The sequence below is a fragment of the Pseudophryne corroboree genome, chromosome 6, assembly GCF_028390025.1.
Source record: "Pseudophryne corroboree isolate aPseCor3 chromosome 6, aPseCor3.hap2, whole genome shotgun sequence".
NCBI lineage: Eukaryota > Metazoa > Chordata > Amphibia > Anura > Myobatrachidae > Pseudophryne > Pseudophryne corroboree.
In genome coordinates, this window is record NC_086449.1 from 779,132,222 (window position 1) to 779,148,085 (window position 15,864).

Below are 15,864 nucleotides of genomic sequence, written 5' to 3' on the forward strand. Positions count from 1 at the left end.
TATACGGCAGCAGTGGACATGTAGCAGCAGCGTATATCGTCACTGGAATGACTGATGGACAGAACACTACCACTGGTCTGATGCAGCACAACACAACACCACTTTATACAGCTACACTGGATATATGGCAACAGAGGACACCAACACTGTGACTGGCAGGACTGATGCAGCACAATACACTGACTACACTGGACTGGACAGCACAACACAGCACCACTTTATACAGCTACACTGGATATATGGCGACAGAGGACACCAACACTGTGACTGGCTGTACTGATGCAGCACAATACACTGACTACACTGGACTGGACAGCACAACACAGCACCACTTTATACAGCTACACTGGATATATGGCAGCAGAGGACACCAACACTGTGACTGGCTGGACTGATGCAGCACAATACACTGACTACACTGGACTGGACAGCACAACACAGCACCACTTTATACAGCTACACTGGATATATGGCAGCAGAGGACACCAACACTGTGACTGGCTGGACTGATGCAGCACAATACACTGACTACACTGGACTGGACTGAGCAGCACAACACAGCACAAGACTCGCCACCCCACTTTCCCGCCTCCACACAGACACTGAACACTGAGGACACGTCCTCTCAATACACTCTCCGAGACTGGAGTGAAAATGGCAGCGACGCGCGTCTCCTTATATGGAATCCAAATCCCACGAGAATCCGACAGCGGGATGATGATGTTTTGCCACGTTCGGGTTTCTGAGTCAGGCGGGAAAACCCGGAAGGCAACGTCCGGTAAGGTTCGGTTCTCTGAGAACCGAACCCGCTCATCTCTAATTTTTTATTTTATCAAATATATTGCAAAAAGCTGCAACACAGCCCAGTAAGTACAAATATCTCACACAGAAATATATATTTATTGCAAGTGAAAAAGCTAAATTAAAATCAAATTAATTTAAATTGCTAAATAAAGTAATTCAAAAGAATTATGAAAATAATTAAAAATCTTTAAACATTAAAAATAAATGAAATCCTTTATATATCATAATTAGAGACATCTGAATCCACCCAAATTTTGTGCATCTGAACCGAACCAAAACAGAGTCCCAATGTCCCATGGAGATCCAAACTGAGTCCAAAATCCAAATTTCGGCTTTTGGATTGCAAAACAATACAAAACTTAAGCGGTTTTTAACTACTTTTATAAATTTTTATCAGTGATAATCGATTTTTTAACTGAACCAAAAACTGAATCCGAGCCAAAACACTTGAGGGTGGTTTTGCTAAAGCCAAAACTAAAACACGTTGATGAATTAGAACCGAAACCAAAATACGGGGGTCCACGTACATCTCTAATCTGGACCGGGATGTAATGAAATCCGAGTTCAGCGGCTCTGCGGGATGCTTTTTTTTTTTAAAGGGGCAATCATTTACAAGGCTAAACCATGCCTTGTAAATTATTACCCCTTTAAAAAAAGTCTGCGCGGCCGCTGAACTTGGAATTCATTAATCTCCCGGACCATAATTCAGCCACATAATATAACAGGCACCTTCCAGCGAAGCATTACTTTCATAAATTGCGTTTCCTGCATGTTATCTAGTTCTGAGGTTTTATTCTGTACATTTCCAAACCATTTGGTGTAATCTTGGATTTCGAGGGGAATAATAGCCTGTTAGGGTCACTCTCAAAAAAAAATAATAATAGTAGCAATAACATTACACAATGTTGCATAAGGTATTGTAATGCTTTTCACTTTCCAATCTAGTGGTAGTATTTCCCTTCACAAGTTTCTCACTGACGCCATCCAAACAGCCTTTTGCTCTGTAGTTGATCTACAGTGTATCTGGTTGAATCCCAGTTAATCCCAGCTATGTTATGTTTCCTCTCTGACCTGAATTATCGACACTCCGATCTGTCAGACATCCACCTGTCATGTTCCCCAGCAGTGTCAATCTCCGCATGTTTCCAAGTCACTCACGGCTCGCCATCAGACAAAGAGCTGCTTATCTTAGTCAATGAACTTTGCTTTTTAATCTATTACTTTTCAGCCACATTTTCGATTTGTTTACTTTTATGTTTTTTTGTGTAGAGGACAAATAGATGTCAAATAGATGAAACGTATTAAATTTAACATGCAGGAATTATATGTATATTTGAGCAGCAGTGTGGATGCAGATGGGCTGATATAAAGTTGACAGCTGCAACTGACATTACTGTCGGCATTGTGTCGGATCCAGGATCAAGCCCATATTTCTGTGTTTGAGTTGCAGTGCAATGGAGGCACGTTCATTCTTTTCCCCATTTCTCACCGGAGAGATGTACTAACTTATACCCCTTTCAGACCGCACAAATAACCCGGTATCAACACGGTATACTGCCTAGTCGACGCGGGGCGCTGTGCTGTCTGAAAGGGTCACACCCAAATTCCTGGGTCGCCTGACCCGGTAATTCAACTCAGGAATAAAGAAGGGTTATTCCCGGGTTATTATTGGGTCAGGCGCAGTGTGAACGTATTACCCGGGTCGAAGCGACCCGGTACCCGTGCACGGCATAGGGAAAGGCAGTGCGGAGATGATCTCATCTACCAGCGCCGCCTCCACACCCGCCACGGATGCCGCTGCGTCCTCGCCCCCGATGGCAACCCGACCCAGGCCAGTTCTCAGGGTCCAATACCGAGACGCAGAGGCGTCACCAGGTGTGGGTACACCTGGTGCGCACTCTGCAGTACTACAGCCCCCCCCCCTCTTCCCACACTCACCCGCCGTAGCCAGATGAAAGGGCGTGGCCTAATTAAAAGGGTGTGGCCACACGGGTCTCTTTTTCACTCCGGGGGGTGTATCCAGCTTCCTTGGAAATGCTGGCTGCCCCCGGAGGCTAGGCAGCGTGCATTGTCAGCTCCTTTTCTGTGACAGGAGCCGAGTGGGGCAGAAGATTATCACACTGCAGCACTCTGCTCCTGTCACTGCAGAAGAGCTGCCACTTGGTGTCACCCCTTCCGTGGGTGATACCTGGGTGCGGGCCGCACCCCCCGCACTCGCCTTCTGACGCCACTGCCAAGTCGCACCTGGGAAGGACCTATTTCAAATTCCCGGGTGCGAACCAGCATTTGCGATTTGAAAGCGGTACTAATGAGCCGTGGATAGTGATAAAGTGGAGAGAAATAAAGTAGCAGGCAATCAGCTGCCATGTTGCAGGCTGTGTTTGAAAAAAAAATGACAGCAGCTGTTCAATTGGTACTTTGGGGGAGATGTACTAAGCAGTGAAAAGAGTGGAGAAGTGAGCCAGTGGAGAAGTTGCCCATGGCAACCAATCGGCATTGAAGTAATATTTATAATTTGCATACTATAACATTATACAGAGCAGCTGATTGGTTGCCATGGGCAACTTCTCCACTGGCTCACTTCTCCACTCTTTTCAGTGCTTAGTACAAGGCCCATCTTTCTGCACTCTCCAAGGCTTTCGGATGACTTCTAATGTAGAGAATGGACAGAAAAATGCAGTTAAATATATAAGATGAAGGTTCTGAACTTTGTTTAGTGTACTCAGTGCTCTGCAGAGTAAATAGCACTCTTTCACATCAGATTGCTCATACCCCACAGCTGCCATGCCTCACAATCTGGAAGGTGGAAAATGGAAGGGAAAAACACTATCGTGCAACTATGCAAAAGAGAATGTAGAAGTCACTCCCATTTGTCTGAAATGTTTGAACCAGGTGTGTCTACAAGAAAGGGCTGCAATGCATTACTGTATAGCTGGTGTTTGCTTTGTAGCCGGTGATGATAGACAAGTGACCTGTTAGTAAAGTCAATAACACGTTAGTAAATGAACAGCATTCCAACTCACAACAAAAAAAAGCCCTGTCAGAACTCACAATATAAAAACATAAGACAGGCACATTAATCCCTATTTAAGTAAAATTTCCTTAGCTCCTTAACCCCTTTTTAAAGTCATTTTGCAGTTTCACAAACAATTCTAACTCTCTAGGTCTATAAATCACTGGGGCATGCCGCTGTTAGCATAATGGCAACTTGCAGATCTTTCTATTGGAATTGGTGCAATGGCTTTGTTATTCTTTGTGTATTATAGCAATTGATGCCCTGATAATCTGATACGTGTGTGTATTATATATACTAGAGCAAGCTTTTTCAACCAGTGTGCTATGGCACACTAGTGTGCCGCAACCAGTTGCAAGGTGTGCCGCGGAGCCAGAGCAGCTTCCTGCACCTTCAGAGTGAACTGTTGGCCCGGGCTCTTCTTAGAGGATCAGTCATGCTCCCGCCGTGACCTATGCCTTGAAGATGCGGCGGTGTGATATCATAGGTAACGGCCGCCGCGTCTCACCACCCAGCCAGCCCACCCAGATGCATACACATCTTCCTGTTCCTGCCTGCATCCACAGCTTTCCCTGCCCACCCACACCTGACTAACCGCCCCCTGTTCAGTATTCGCAGCACTCCACTATGAACAACCCCCGCCACTGAGGGACAGGGAGGAGGACAGCTGACAGGAAGGGGCTAATATTTGTTATGTTATTTCTCCTGTGTGGAGCAATAGGATTTATAGATTTATGGGGGGAACAATGGGGGTAATTCCAAGTTGATCGCAGCAGGAAATTTTTTAGTAGTTGGGGAAAACCATGTACACTGCAGGGGGGGGGCAGATATAACATGTGCAGAGAGAGATAGATTTGGGTGTGGTGAGTTCAATCTGCAATCTAAATTGTAGTGTAAAAATAAAGCAGCCAGTATTTACCCTGCACAGAAACAAAATAACCCACCCAAATCTAACTCTCTCTGCAAATGTTATATCTGCCCCCCCCCCCTGCAGTGCACATGGTTTTGCCCAACTGCTAAAAAAAATTCCTACTGCGATCAACTTGGAATTACCCCCTATGTGAGTTCATGTGGGGAGCAACATGATTCATGTGGGGAGCAATGTGATTGGCCTACACAAAAAAAAAATGTATGTGTTTATTTTTTTTTATTTTTTTACTGTGAGGGCCAATGTGTGTTTTTTGGTTTTTTTTCTGTGGGGAACTGATGGTGTGCCTTCGCAATTTTAAAATAGTGTTCGGTGTGCCGCGAGTAAAAAAAGTTTGAAAATCACTGTACTAGAGAGGAGCGCTTCGGTTTTGGTGAAAACCAAACACACCCAAACTTTGGGGTTTCAACAAGTCGAGCACAGTTCCGACTCAGGTCATTTTGGGGTTGGGTCTAGAAACCGAATCGTGAATGTTATTGATGTTAATAATACTGGAGGAACGACAACAGGTCCAAAAATTATTATTATTAATAATAATAATAATAATAATAATTTTATTTATATAGTGCTCTTTCTCCAACAGGACTCAAGTCACTTTACAGGCATAAAAAACAAGGCACATAATACAAAAATTAATATAGTAATACAGAGGTAAAAAGCAGACCAGGGGCCTAATTCAGACCTGATTGCTGCAGCAAAGTTGTTCTCTAATGGGCAAAACCATGGGGGTCATTCCGAATTGATCGCTCGCAGCGCAGCGATCATGTGAAAAAAATAAGAATTTACTCACCGGTAATTCTATTTCTCGTAGTCCGTAGTGGATGCTGGGTACTCCGTAAGGACCATGGGGTATAGACGGGCTCCGCAGGAGACTAGGCACTCTTAAAAGAAAGATTAGGTACTATATCTGGTGTGCACTGGCTCCTGCCTCTATGCCCCTCCTCCAGACCTCAGTTAGGAGACTGTGCCCGGAAGAGCTGACACAATAAGGAAGGATTTGGAATCCAGGGTAAGACTCATACCAGCCACACCAATCACACTGTACAACTCGTGATAACTATACCCAGTTAATAGTATGAACAACAACTGAGCCTCTCTCAACAGATGGCTCATACAATAACCCTTTAGTTAAGCAATAACTATATACAAGTATTGCAGACAATCCGCACTTGGGACGGGCGCCCAGCATCCACTACGGACTACGAGAAATAGAATTACCGGTGAGTAAATTCTTATTTTCTCTGACGTCCTAGTGGATGCTGGGTACTCCGTAAGGACCATGGGGATTATACCAAAGCTCCCAAACGGGCGGGAGAGTGCGGATGACTCTGCAGCACCGAATGAGCAAACTCAAGGTCCTCCTCAGCCAGGGTATCAAACTTGTAGAATTTTGCAAAAGTGTTTGAACCCGACCAAGTAGCAGCTCGGCAAAGTTGTAAAGCCGAGACCCCTCGGGCAGCCGCCCAAGATGAGCCCACCTTCCTCGTGGAATGGGCTTTTACTGATTTAGGATGCGGCAGTCCAGCCGCAGAATGTGCAAGCTGAATGGTGCTACAGATCCAGCGAGCAATAGTCTGCTTTGAAGCAGGAGCACCCAGCTTGTTGGGTGCATGCAGGATAAATAGCGAGTCAGTTTTTCTGACTCTAGCCGTCCTGGAAACAATGTTTCAGGGCCCGGACTACGTCCAGCAACTTGGAATCCTCCAAGTGCCTAGTAGCCGCAGGCACCACAATAGGTTGGTTCAAATGAAACGATGATACCACCTTAGGGAGAAATTGGGGACGAGTCCTCCATTCTGCCCTTTCCATATGGAAGATCAGATATGGGCTTTTACATGACATAGCCGCCAATTCTGACACACGCCTAGTCCAAGCTAAGGCCAAAAGCATGACCACTTTCCACGTGAGATATTTTAGCTCCACGGTCTTAAGTGGCTCAAACCAGTGGGATTTTAGGAATCCAACACACGTTAAGATCCCAAGGTGCCACTGGAGGCACAAAAGGGGCTGAATATGCAGCACCCCTGTAACAACGTCCGAACTTCAGGCAGTGAAGCCAGTTCTTTTTGAGAGAAAAAGGGATAGGGCCGAAATCTTGGCCTTTATGGATCCTAATTTTAGGCCCATAGTCACTCCTGACTGTAGGAAGTGCAGGAATCGAACCCCTGGAATTCCTCTGTAGGGCCTTCCCGGCCACACACCAAGCAACCTATTTTCGCCATATACAGTGAAAAAGTCTTGCTGTCACGTCTTTTCTTTTCTAGCCTTTATCAGCGTAGGAATAACTGCATCCGGAATGCCCTTTTCCGCTAGGATCCAGCGTTCAACCGCCATGCCGTCCAACGCAGCCGCGGTAAGTCTTGGATCAGACAGGGTCCCTGTTGCAACATGTCCTGACTGAGAGGCAGAGGCCATGGGTCCTCTGAGAGCATTTCTTGCAGTTCCGGGTACCGAGTCCTTCTTGGCCAATCCGGAGCAAAAAATATTGTTCACACTCCTCCGTTTATTACAATTCTCAGCCCTTGGGTCTGAGAGGAAGAGGAGGGAATATATAGACCGACTGGAACACCCACGGTGTTACTAGTGCGACCACAGCTATCGCCTGAGAGTCCCTTGACCCAGCGTAAAACCTTTTTTATCTTTTTATTGAGGTGGGACGCCATGTAGTCCACCTGAGGCAGTTTCCATCAATTTGCAAAACTGCGTGAAGACTTCCTGATGAAGTCACCACTTTCCCGGGTGGAGGTCGTGTCCACTCCCGGAATGAACACTGCTGACAGTGCGCTTACTTGATTCTCCACCCAGCGTAGAATTCTGGTGGCTTCTACCCTCGCCACCCTGCTCCTTGTGCCGCCCTGGCGGTTTACATGAGCCCCTGTGGTCTGACTGGATCAGAACCGGTTGATCACGAAGCAGGAACTCCGCTTGACTTAGGGCGTTGTATATGGCCCTTAGTTCCAGGATATTGATGTGAAGGCAAGTCTGTTGGCTTGACCACAAACCTTGGAATTTTCTTCCCTGTGTAACTGCCCCCCACCCTCGGAGGCTTGCATCCGTGGTCACCAGGACCCAGTCCTGAATGCCGAATCTGCGGCCCTCGAGAAGGTGAGCACTCCGCAGCCACCACAGGAGAGACACCCTGGCCCTGGGGGATAGGGTGATTAACCGATGCATCTGAAGATGTGATCCGGACCACTTGTCCAGTAAGTTCCATTGTCCTTGCATGGATCCAGCCGAAGGGGATGGCCTCGTATGATGCCATCATCCTTCCCAGGACTCGAGTGCAGAGATGCACTGACACCTGTTTTGGTTTTCAATGGATTCCTGACCAGTGTCATGAGCTCCTGAGCTCTCTCTATCGGGAGATAAACCCTCTTCTGGTCTGTGTCTAGGATCATGCCTAGGCGAGGCAGATGAGCTGTAGGAACCAACTGCGACTTTGGAATATATAGAATCCAGTCGTGTTATGAGGAGATCATCCAAGTATGTGATAATAGTGACACCTTGCTTCCGCAGGAGCACCATCATATCCGCCATTACCTTGGTGAAATTGGTAATGACAATCCCGTACCGCAATTCTGAGGTACGCCTGATGAGGTGGATAAATGGGGACACGAAGGTATGCATCCCTTATGTCCCGATTCATTTCAGGCATGCAATGACCGCTCTTAGCGATTCCATCTTGAACCTGAACCTTTTCAGGTATATGTTCAGGGATTTTAATTCAATATGGGTCTAACCGAACCGTCTGGTTTCGGGATTATAACATGGTCGAATAATAACACCCTCTTGTTGAAGGAGGGGACCCTTGACCACCACCTGTTGAAGATACAATTTACGAATTGCAGTTAACACTGGCTCCCTCTCTTGGGGGGAAGCCCGCCGGGTCCTCAGTGAGGGGGCATCTTCTCACAGTCCAGCCTGTATCCCTGCGATACAATTTCTATTGCCCAGGGATCTAACAGGGAGTGAACCCACTTGTGGCTGAACTTACGAAGGCGTGTCCCCACCGGGCCTAGCTCCGCCTGTGGAGCCCCAGCGACATGCGGTGGATTTTTGTAGAGGTCGGGGAGGACTTCTGTTCCTGGGGACTAGCTGTGTTGTACAGCTTCTTTCCTCTGCCCCCGGCTCTGACAAGAAAGGACGAACCTCAGACTTTCTTGTTTCTTTATTCGAAAAGCTGCATTTAATAATGTCGTGCTTTCCTAGGCTGTGCAGGAATATAAGGCAAAATATCAGAATTACCAGCTATAACTGTGGAGACCAGGCCCGAGAACCTTTCTCCACACAATCCTCAGTCTTCCATATGCCTCTTAAGTCGGCATCATCTGTCCAATGTATATTCTACAGGACACGTCAAGCAGAAATCGACATAGCTTTTGTCTCTAGGACCCAGTATACTCATGTCCCTTTGGGCATGCTTTATAATTATATATCTATCACTTAAGACAGCATCTTAAAATATTTATATGCATACTAGGGTCTCAATCTCTGCTGATAAGGTACCTGTCCACGCTGCCACAGCGCTATAAACCCATGCCGACACAATCGCCGGTCTGGGTAGTATACTAGAATGTGCACGCTATCTGCAGGATCCCTGAGAATAGCTAGTGCAAACAGGACACCCAAGGGGAAGATTCTCAACACATCCTGGCCCTAGTGGGGAAAGGATACAGCCTGAGAATTCTCTTGTGGGAAGCTGCTGTCTCTTGTCTGGAGATTCCCGCTCTTTTTCCTCATGAGAGGAGGGAAATTTACCTCAGCATTCTTCCCCTTAACATGTGTACTCTCGTGTCAGGGACAGATGAGTCATCAGTGATATGCAAATCATCTTTTATTCCAATAATCTTTTAGCCCTCTTGGCTGTAACTTTGCATTATCGTAGTCGACAGTGGAGTTAAACTCCGTGTCGATACTTTGTTATTTTGGATAGTGAACATAGAGAGACTCTGAAGGACTCTGTGACATAGGGACAGACCAGGGTAGATTTCCTTTCTGTTCCCTAACCTTTTGTGCAATAATTTTACCTCAGCACTTACACATATCCAAACAGGTGTCGGCGTTGTTGACGGAGACACCCTCCCACACACTTATCCGCTCTATCACCTCCTTAGAGGAGCCTTTTACCTCAGACATGTCGACACACGCGTACCGACACACCACACACACAGGGGATGCTCTATTTGAAGACAGTTCCCCCACCAGGCCCTTTGGAGAGACAGAGAGAGAGTATGCCAGCACACACCACAGCGCTATATAATACAGGGATGTACACTATACTGAGTGATTTTTCCCCTATAGCAGCTTATATACACAGTTTTGCGCCTAAATTTATGTGCCCCCCCTCTCTTTTTTACCCTTTGTGTACCAGGATACTGCAGGAGAGAGCCTGGGGAGCTTTCTTCCAGCTGAGCTGTGAAGAGAAAATGGCGCCGGTGTGCTGAGGAAGAAGGCCCGGCCCCCTCAGCGGCGGGCTTCTGTCCTTTTATGTACTTTAATGGCGGGGGTTAATGCACATATACAGTTTATCAGACTGTATTATGTGCTTTTCGCCAAGTAAGGTAATCTAATTGCTGCCCAGGGCGCCCCCCCCCAGCGCCCTGCACCCATCAGTGACCGGAGTGTGTGGTGTGCTAAGGGAGCAATGGCGCACAGCTGCAGTGCTGTGCGCTACCTTAATGAAGACCGGAGTCTTCAGCCGCCGATTTTCAACTTCTCTTCGTTCTTCTGGTTCTGCAAGGGGGACGGCGGCGCGGCTCCGGGACCGGACGACCGAGGACTGGGCCTGTGTTCGATCCCTCTGGAGCTAATGGTGTCCAGTAGCCTTAGAAGCCCAAGCTAGCTGCAAGCAGGTAGGTTCGCTTCTCTCCCCTCAGGCCAACGTAGCAGTGAGTCTGTTGCCAGCAGATCTCACTGAAAATAAAAAACCTAACAAATACTTTATTTTCTAGGAAGCTCAGGAGAGCCCCTAGGGTGCATCCAGCTCTGGCCGGGCACAGATACTAACTGAGGTATGGAGGAGGGGCATAGAGGGAGGAGCCAGTGCACACCAGATATAGTACCTAATCTTTCTTTTAAGAGTGCCCAGTCTCCTGCGGAGCCCGTCTATACCCCATGGTCCTTACGGAGTACCCAGCATCCACTAGGACGTCAGAGAAACAGCATTTATACGCATGCGTATGTCCCGCAATGCGCACACGCGACGTACGGGCACAAAGCTCTTTGTGGTTGTGCTCAGGTTCTAACGAAGTTTTCAGTCGCACTGATGGCCGCAAGAAGATTGACAGGAAGGGGGCGTTTCTGGGTGTCAACTGACCGTTCTCAGGGAGTGTTTGCAAAAACGCAGGCGTGTCTGAAAAAACGCTAGCGTGGCTGGGCGTTCGCTGGGTGGGTGTATGACGTCAAATCCGGACACGAATAGGCTGAAGTGATCGCAAGTGCTGAGTAGGTTCAGAGCTACTCTGAAACTGCACAAACTGTTTTTGCATAGCTCGGCTGCACATGCGTTCGCACTTCTGCTAAGCCAAAATACACTTCCCAGTGGGCGGCGGCATAGCGTTTGCACGGCTGCTAAAACTAGCTAGCGAGCGCTCACCTCGGAATGACCCCCCATGTGCACTGCACGGGGGGGGGCAGACATAACATGTGCAGAGAGAGTTAGATTTGGGTGGGTTATATTGTTTCTGTGCAGGGTAAATACTGGCTGCTTTATTTTTACACTGCAATTTAGGTTTCTGTTTGAACACACCCCACCCAAATCTAACTCTCTCTGCACATATTACATCTGCCCCTCCCCCCCCCCCCCCCCTTCCTGCATTGCACATGGTTTGGCCCATTGGAGAACAAATTTGCTGCTGCTATCAGGTCTGAATTAGTCCCCTAGAGTGCACAATAAGTATAATACAGAGTTGGCGCAGACATTATGGGTAATAACTATGCGCACGCTCCAACTACCCAAACAGGACATCTCACAAGAGTTACTTCCTGCAGCAACATTATAAAGGGACCTCAAGACATGCTAACAGTCCAGATTTTAAGGATATCTATGCTTAATCACAGATGGCAAAATCAAGCTACTTAAATCACCTGTGCTTATGCATGGATAGCCTTCAAAAATAAGCGGTATATTTACTAAGCCTTGGAGAGAGATAAAGTACCAGCCAACCAGCTCCTAACTGTAATTTTTCAAACACAGCCTGTGACATGCCAGCTAGGAAGCTGGTTGGCTGGTACTTTATCTCTTTATCAATCTCCACTTTATCTCTTGTTAAAACTTAATACATTTGGGCCATAACTCCTATGACTGCTAGAGTAACTTGATGCTAAGGTGACACTTAGGTGCAGAGGCGTCACCAGGTGTGGTGACACCTGGTGCGCACTCTGCATTACTGCAACCCCCACTCACCTCGCCAGAGCCGCGGGCGCCTAAAAAGGGGGCATGGCCTGATTTGAGGGGGCGTGGCATCACGGATCTCTCCTCTTCACTCCGGGGGCGTGTCCATCTTACCCGGGATTTATCTGTGACAGAAGCCGAGTGCTGAAGAGGATTATCACACTGCAGCACTCGGCTCCTGTCACTGCAGAAGAGCTGGCACCTTGATGTCACCCCTTTCCGAGGGTGACACCTGGGTGCGGGCCGCACCTCCCGCACCCGCCTTCTGATGCCACTGCTTAGTAGTGATGAGCGGGTTCGGTTTCCGAGAAACCGAACCCCCCCGAACTTCACCCTTTCTAGACGGGTCCGAGCCATACTCGGATTCTCCCGTATGGCTCGGTTAACCCGAGCGCGCCCGAACGTCATCATCCCGCTGTCGGATTTTCGCGAGATTCGGATTCTTTATAAGCAGCCGCGCGTCGCCGCCATTTTCACACGTGCATTGAGATTGATAGGGAGAGGACGTGGCTGGCGTCCTCTCCGTTTATATAGTTATATACTACACAGTTGATCTGATTGCTTAGCTTATTGTGGGGAGGATTGGGGTACAGTGCAGAGTTTTGCTAATAGTTACCACCAGTTTTTTATCCGTTCTCTGCCTGAAAAAAACGCTCCATACCATATCTGTGCTCAGTGTGCTGCATGATATATCTGTGCTGAGTGCTCACACTGCTTAATTGTGGGGACTGGGGAGCAGCTATAGCAGGAGTACAGTGCAGAGTTTTGCTGACAGTGACCACCAGTATACGTTTGTCTGCCTGAAAAACACTCCTGTGGTGTCTTTTTTTTTTATACTATAAACGCAGTCTGCTGACAGTGTCCACCAGGTCCATTATACTGTATATAGCAGTACGGTAGGCCACTGCTGTACCTACCTCTGTGTCGTCACTCGTCGTCCATAAGTATACTATCCATCCATCTACATTGTATACCTGTGGTGTCTTTTTTTTATACTATAAACACAGTCTGCTGACAGTGTCCACCAGGTCCATTATACTGTATATAGCAGTACGGTAGGCCACTGCTGTACCTACCTCTGTGTCGTCACTCGTCGTCCATAAGTATACTATCCATCCATCTACATTGTATACCTGTGGTGTCTTTTTTTTATACTATAAACGCAGTCTGCTGACAGTGTCCACCAGGTCCATTATACTGTATATAGCAGTACGGTAGGCCACTGCTGTACCTACCTCTGTGTCGTCACTCGTCGTCCATAAGTATACTATCCATCCATCTACATTGTATACCTGTGGTGTCTTTTTTTTATACTATAAACGCAGTCTGCTGACAGTGTCCACCAGGTCCATTATACTGTATATAGCAGTACGGTAGGCCACTGCTGTACCTACCTCTGTGTCGTCACTCGTTGTCCATAAGTATACTATCCATCCATCTACATTGTATACCTGTGGTGTCTTTTTTTCTTTATACTATAAACGCAGTCTGCTGACAGTGTCCACCAGGTCCATTATACTGTATATATCAGTACGGTAGGCCACTGCTGTACCTACCTCTGTGTCGTCACTCGTCGTGCATAAGTATACTATCCATCCATCTACATTGTATACCTGTGGTGTCTATTTTTTTTATACTATAAACGCAGTCTGCTGACAGTGTCCACCAGGTCTATTATACTGTATATAGCAGTACGGTAGGCCACTGCTGTACCTACCTCTGTGTCGTCACTCGTCGTCCATAAGTATACTATCCATCCATCTACATTGTATACCTGTGGTGTCTTTTTTTATACTATAAATGCAGTCTGCTGACAGTGTCCACCAGGTCCATTATACTGTATATAGCAGTACGGTAGGCCACTGCTGTACCTACCTCTGTGTCGTCACTCGTCGTCCATAAGTATACTATCCATCCATCTACATTGTATACCTGTGGTGTCTTTTTTTTTATACTATAAACGCAGTCTGCTGACAGTGTCCACCAGGTCCATTATACTGTATATAGCAGTACGGTAGGCCACTGCTGTACCTACCTCTGTGTCGTCACTCGTCGTCCATAAGTATACTATCCATCCATCTACATTGTATACCTGTGGTGTCTTTTTTTTTATACTATAAACGCAGTCTGCTGACAGTGTCCACCAGGTCCATTATACTGTATATAGCAGTACGGTAGGCAACTTCTGTACCTACCTCTGTGTCGTCACTCGTCGTCCATAAGTATACTATCCATCCATCTACATTGTATACCTGTGGTGTCTTTTTTTTATACTATAAACGCAGTCTGCTGACAGTGTCCGCCAGGTCCATTATACTGTATATAGCAGTACGGTAGGCCACTGCTGTACCTACCTCTGTGTCGTCACTCGTCGTCCATAAGTATACTATCCATCCATCTACATTGTATACCTGTGGTGTCTTTTTTTTATACTATAAACACAGTCTGCTGACAGTGTCCACCAGGTCCATTATACTGTATATAGCAGTACGGTAGGCCACTGCTGTACCTACCTCTGTGTCGTCACTCGTTGTCCATAAGTATACTATCCATCCATCTACATTGTATACCTGTGGTGTCTTTTTTTTATACTATAAACGCAGTCTGCTGACAGTGTCCACCAGGTCCATTATACTGTATATAGCAGTACGGTAGGCCACTGCTGTACCTACCTCTGTGTCGTCACTCGTTGTCCATAAGTATACTATCCATCCATCTACATTGTATACCTGTGGTGTCTTTTTTTCTTTATACTATAAACGCAGTCTGCTGACAGTGTCCACCAGGTCCATTATACAGTATATATCAGTACGGTAGGCCACTGCTGTACCTACCTCTGTGTCGTCACTCGTCGTGCATAAGTATACTATCCATCCATCTACATTGTATACCTGTGGTGTCTATTTTTTTTATACTATAAACGCAGTCTGCTGACAGTGTCCACCAGGTCTATTATACTGTATATAGCAGTACGGTAGGCCACTGCTGTACCTACCTCTGTGTCGTCACTCGTCGTCCATAAGTATACTATCCATCCATCTACATTGTATACCTGTGGTGTCTTTTTTTTATACTATAAATGCAGTCTGCTGACAGTGTCCACCAGGTCCATTATACTGTATATAGCAGTACGGTAGGCCACTGCTGTACCTACCTCTGTGTCGTCACTCGTCGTCCATAAGTATACTATCCATCCATCTACATTGTATACCTGTGGTGTCTTTTTTTTTATACTATAAACGCAGTCTGCTGACAGTGTCCACCAGGTCCATTATACTGTATATAGCAGTACGGTAGGCCACTGCTGTACCTACCTCTGTGTCGTCACTCGTCGTCCATAAGTATACTATCCATCCATCTACATTGTATACCTGTGGTGTCTTTTTTTTTATACTATAAACGCAGTCTGCTGACAGTGTCCACCAGGTCCATTATACTGTATATAGCAGTACGGTAGGCAACTGCTGTACCTACCTCTGTGTCGTCACTCGTCGTCCATAAGTATACTATCCATCCATCTACATTGTATACCTGTGGTGTCTTTTTTTTATACTATAAACGCAGTCTGCTGACAGTGTCCGCCAGGTCCATTATACTGTATATAGCAGTACGGTAGGCCACTGCTGTACCTACCTCTGTGTCGTCACTCGTCGTCCATAAGTATACTATCCATCCATCTACATTGTATACCTGTGGTGTCTATTTTTTTTATACTATAAACGCAGT